Source organism: Triticum urartu, chromosome 2A (genome assembly GCF_056163025.1).
Source record: "Triticum urartu cultivar PI428250 chromosome 2A, HENAU_Tu73, whole genome shotgun sequence".
Lineage (NCBI taxonomy): Eukaryota > Viridiplantae > Streptophyta > Magnoliopsida > Poales > Poaceae > Triticum > Triticum urartu.
In genome coordinates this window covers 593704916-593710915 of record NC_141874.1, presented here as the reverse complement: position 1 = coordinate 593710915, position 6000 = coordinate 593704916, and the positions used below count along the sequence as shown (strand labels likewise).

Here is a 6000-nt window from a genome sequence, read left to right as displayed (position 1 = left end):
CATCCGGGACTCCAAACAACCTTCGGTACATCAAAACATATAAACTCATAATATAACTATCATCGAAACGTTAAGCGTGCGGACCCTACGGGTTCGAGAACTATGTAGACATGACCGAGACACGTCTCCGGTCAATAACCAATAGCAGAACCTGGATGCTCATATTGGCTCCCACATATTCTACGAAGATCTTTATCGGTCAGACCGCATAACAACATACGTTGTTCCCTTTGTCATCGGTATGTTACTTGCCCGAGATTCGATCGTCGGTATCTCAATACCTAGTTCAATCTCGTTACCGGCAAGTCTCTTTACTCGTTCCGTAATACATCATCCCGCAACTAACTCATTAGTTGCAATGCTTGCAAGGCTTAAGTGATGTGCATTACCGAGAGGGCCTAGAGATACCTCTCCGACAATCAGAGTGACAAATCCTAATCTCGAAATACGCCAACCCAACAAGTACCTTCGGAGACACCTGTAGAGCACCTTTATAATCACCCAGTTATGTTGTGAAGTTTGGTAGCACACAAAGTGTTCCTCCGGTAAACGGGAGTTGCATAATCTCATAGTCATAGGAACATGTATAAGTCATGAAGAAAGCAATAGCAACATACTAAACGATCGAGTGCTAAGCTAACGGAATGGGTCAAGTCAATCACATCATTCTCCTAATGATGTGATCTCATTAATCAAATGACAACTCTTTGTCCATGGTTAGGAAACATAACCATCTTCGATCAATGAGCTAGTCAAGTAGAGGCATACTAGTGACACTCTGTTTGTCTATGTATTCACACATGTATCATGTTTCCGGTTAATACAATTCTAGCATGAATAATAAACATTTATCATGATATAAGGAAATAAATAATAACTTTATTATTCCCTCTAGGGCATATTTCCTTCATGGAGGTCCTCTCTTCTAAGCTTTGAATAATGGAGATGGGCACCAAGATACTTAATAGGGAAAGTACTTAGTTTACAACCTAGAGAGTGAGCAAAACTAGTAGCCTCATCTCTATCTATGTTAATAGGCACCAGATCACACTTATGGAAGTTGATCCTCATGCCAGAAAGTTGCTCAAAACAGAAGAGGAACCACTTTAAATTTCTAGCATGGTCTAAATTATTATCTAGAAACAGAAGGGTATCATCCGCATATTGCATGTGAATGACCCCAGCTGGGTTAGAAGGAGGAAAAACCCCAGCAATCATGCTCTGATTAGCTGCTTTTGCTGGTATTCTAGTGAATACATCAACTGCAATATTAAAAGGCAAAGGGGAGGCAGGATCCCCCTGCCTCACACCTTTGCCAGCAATAAAAAACTCACTATTGGTGTCATTAATCCTGACCCCAACAGAGCCATTGTGGAGTAGAGAGCCCAATTTGTACATCCATTTTGGGCCAAAGCCTCTTCTCCTAAGCATGTCTAATAGGAAATCTCTATTCACCATGTCATAAGCTTTCTCATAATCAAGCTTAAAACAAAACCCCTAAAGGTGGTTGCTAGCTACAGCATGCATCACCTCATGGGCAGCTACAATACTCTCTAGAATAAATCTGCCTTTAATAAAAGCAGTTTGGTTGGGGGAAATCAAGTCATTGCAAACTGGGCCTAGCTTACTAGCAGCGCACTTAGCAAAAATCTTGAAACTACAATTGATCATTGCAAGGCGTCTGAATCTGTCCAAAGAAACAACATTAGGTTCTTTAGGGACAAGGGTCAGAAGGGAGAAGTTAAGTCTATAAAAGTCCAACTTCCCATTCTCCCAATCTCTAAAAAAGTGCAAACAGATCACTTTTGATGAGATCCCAGAAATGCTGATAAAATAAAAAAGGAAAACCATCAGGACCAGGAGCACCTTCAGCATAAGAGCCAAAAACTGCATTTTTAATTTCTTCTTCAGAAAAAGGTTTTTCTAAGTACTCAATATGTTCAGCAGTGGCCATGCTAGACTGGTCCCAAAAGTCATCAACTAACTTTAGATTAATAGAAGGAGAGTATCCAAAAATATTCTTATAATAAGCTACTGCATTGGCAATAATACCTTCAGTGTCTTCAACTGGGCCATTAGCAGTTTCCAGAACAGCAATATGCTTCTTCCTTCTCTTCTAGTTGGCCAGGGCTTGAAAGTAGTCAGAGTTCAAATCCCCCTCTTTTATGTCTCTCTCTAGCTCTCTGCCTGGCCTTGATTTCCTCTTTCTTCCATATCTCATTTAGATCACCTGCAATCACTTTCAATCTAGCTTTAGAAACAAGGGAAAAAGGTTGAGTTTCTGCAAGAATGTCTAAACAATTATATTCAGCAACTTAGCCTTGTTTTGAGAGGCCTCATAATTAAGGCTCCACCCTTTGGTGGCTTTCCTAGTATTCCTGATCTTAAACTGCCAAATATCTATGGCAGAGGAGAACTGACATTCAGCATTCCAAGCTTTGTGGACAATCTCATCAAAGCCAGGAATTTCTAGCCACCATTTTTCAAATCTAAAAACTTTATTTTTGGGAATAGCTATAGCATCAGAATTAAAAATAAGGGGGTGTGATCACTCCCAATTCTAGGAAGAGTTTTAACCTGGCTAGCAGGAAAAAGTCTTTCCCAGTCAGCAGGGACAAAAATTCTATCTAAAGCAGCTATGATTAGATTGTCTTGGTTATTGGCCCAAGTATACTTCCTACCAGCATTCTTAATCTCAATGAGTCCAAATTTATTAATCCAGTCATTGAAAAGATCAGCCCAGTGCTGATTAATAAGGCCAGTATTCTTCTCCTCAACAACTCTATTCAAATTAAAGTCTCCTCCCACAATAGTGGGACCAGCCCAGCTATCTAGGAGGTTGTGGAGTTCATTGATAAAATCAAGCTTAAGGTTGTCATAAGCAGAACCATAAACTGAGATTAGCCTCCAAACAGTGTTATTACACTTGTTCTTCAGCAAGCAGGAGATACTAAAAGTATGTGTATCATAAGCTAAAATCTCAAACTTATCTTCCTTAACCCCCACTAATAAACCTCCAGCAGTGTTATTAGCAGGCAACCAATTCCAGATAAAACCATTTCTAGAGTCTATAGCCTCTAGTTGATTAATGCTAAACTCAGTCTTTTTGGTTTCTGACAAACAAATAAAATTAGGGCAGTGAGAACTAATAATCTCCTGCACCTTAAGAGTTTTCAGGAGCATTCAGGCCTCTCACATTCCAAAAGCAGCCCTATCATCTAAACCTAGTAGAAATTTTAGCTTGGCACTTTTTTGACCTCTGACTTTTAACCTCCATCCATAAGGAGGCATCATCATACTCTCTATCCATATTTGAAGCAGAGTGATGGTCAGATTCAGTGTCAAGGGGGCAACATAATTATAAACAGTGCAGTATTCTTCCTTGGTGACATCAATGTCTCCAGGGAGGAACATATCAGGATTGTCCTGTTTAAACTTACCTAATCTATCCAACTCTAGTTTCTTAATAGCTTCAACATTATTGCTAACTTGAGAGGGATTATCTCCCATAACAATGCCAGCTTTGAGGGCTTTAGAAACTAGAACATCATTGTCCAGATAAGCAAAAGAATTATGGAAGATTTTGGGGTTATTACCTCTGGGAATCTCCAAGTTCTTCTTCTACTTAATCTCTTGAGCTTTGATCAAGGATGGTTTCCCATCTCTCTTGATCCTGTTACTCATCCTAGTGGATATAACAGGGCCCCATTTGTCTCCATCAACTTTAAGACTAGCTGTATGAGTAGGGCAGGGAATTAACCCCCCCCCCCAAGAGAAATAGGAATACAATCTTTGTTGGTCCCTCCATCCTTGATAGTAGCTTCAAATTCAGGAAGAAGAATAGTACCAAAATTCTCCACTGGAGTTCTCTTAACAACTTGCAGGTAGCTTTTAGTCAGGGGAGCATCTTGGATTTTCAAGAAAACTGATCTCTCCAAAGGGCTGTTATTATTCACATTCTTTTTGGAGAACAAATTAGGAGGAGAGATAGCAGCCAAGTTGTGGGTTTTGTTTCTAGACCCACTAGGAGCAGAGGCAGGTCTTGGCCTAAAGTTGGGGTTCTTCCTGTTGTTGTCAAGATCATGTTCCATCTCCTCTCCCAATAGTTCATCATTACTGAACTCATCCTCTACCCCCTACTTCTTGTTGTTGTCTTCCTCATTATTCTTGTGGTCAGGGGGATCAAAAGGGTTATCAGAATCCACAGGAGCTTCCTCATCAACTTTGAAAGTGAGCAAGAACAGTTCTTGCTGAATTTCAAAAAGCCTGTCTCTAGGAATCAGAGCAGGATCTCTAACATCAACCTGTACTCTCACCACTTCATAAAAGCTTCTGAAAATGCCATGTCAATCTATATTAGTAATGACACCCAGAGTAGCAGCAACTTGGGCAATTACAGAGCAAGAGCACCAAGCAGGAGGTAGGCCCACAATATCCACCCAAATCTCAGTCAAGGAGTCATAAGCAGGTAGCTCTCCATGCCAGTTCTTGAAGGAAATTGACACACCTTTCTTCTTGAGGTTGATGGAGTCATAAGCAACTAGGTCAGTGTGTTTTTTTGTTGGGAGAAAATCTGACTAGATATTGAGAATTATCGTAAGCTCTGATCTGCCAAGGCCAGTTAGTCTTCCACATACTAGTGAAGCAAGCACCTAGCTCCTCAGCAGAAATATCACCTTCTTCAATAACAACCAGACCCACATTTCCAAAGTTCAGCCAGCCACTGTTGTTTTTTTCTCCAGTCTCAAGATGAAAGAAACCCAGGCCATTCCCAGCACTACCCCAGAATTGAGCAGCTGGGCAAGGTTTTTACCACAAGGGGCAAGCATCCATATGCTGACACGAAACAGAACACATGAAGCAATTCTTTGGGACCTGGCACATACCTACATAGTGCCCAGGCAACCCGCAGTTGTAGCAGGTAGCGCCAATATACTTCGGGTCTACATTGTAAGAGTCAGGCTCATCAAAAGGCAAAGCAACCCGAGGAGCAGCAAGCCCAGCATATGTTTTCATAGGTTTCTTCTCTGCAGCATTCCTCTGCTTCTTCTTGTTTTTGCTCTGACCAGCCTGCCCATTACCAGAACCAGACCCACTACCAGCAGCCACGGGTTGTTGAATACCTTGAGGATATTGCATAGGAGCACATTGGTTGGGGGCCATGAAAGGGAATTGAAATTGTTGTTGATTTGGCCAAGGGTTAGCAGGATACTGTTGGAAACCAGGAGGAGGATATCTTGGGAACATCGCCCCCATCTGTGGATACATCATCTGCGAGCTAGAGGCCAAAGGGAAAATTGGAGGCTTGGCATAGATGGAGATAGGAGGGTTTTGCTGTTGTTGGGCCATAGGGGGGCGAACAGGGGGGCAGCAGGGGGGCAGCGGTGACCTGGGAAGGGGGCGAGACTCGTTCCGCCCCGGCCGCCATTGATTCTCCCACCTCCTCTTGCCCCCTGCCCCGCTCCAGCCATCTTGCGATCACCTTCGCATAGGTCTCTCTTCCTTCTCGCTTCGCCCAGAAATCGGCAGAGAAACTAAATCTCGTGGGGACGTGGTGTCTGTCGGCGGCACCAGCAGGGAAGCAATCAGCCTCCGTGAAGCACTCACTCCTGAACTTATCCTTCCTCACCCAGACTAAGGAAGAAGGAGGAGGGGGGCGACGCAGACGCCGACGAACCCTAGCAGCCCCTGGATCAGGCTCGCGGTTGGTAGGTTGGGGAGGATTGGGGAAAGTGCTTTCCCTTTTAGCACCATAGCAGCGGGCCCTGGTGCCATTCTCTCCCATGCCTTTGACCACCCGGGCCCTCCTAGACCCATCGCCCAACGCCGTGTTGACCAGTTTCTTCGGAGGCAAAACTGCGAACGGCGGCGGCGATGGCAATCTCCGGCGAGCAGCAACCTCTAAAATTGAAATAACAACAGCAGGGGAATGAGACTTACATCCGGAATCAGCCAATTTGAACTCCATCAGCGTGTTGCCCTTCGGAATGGCCTCCATCT

The 6000-nt window shown here is 43.4% G+C and overlaps 1 pseudogene; it reads right to left on the bottom strand.

Moving 5' to 3' along the window:
- Positions 1-1780: 1780 nt before the first annotated feature.
- On the bottom strand, positions 1781-5256 carry LOC147986124 (uncharacterized; annotated as a pseudogene).
- Positions 5257-6000: the final 744 nt, after the last annotated feature.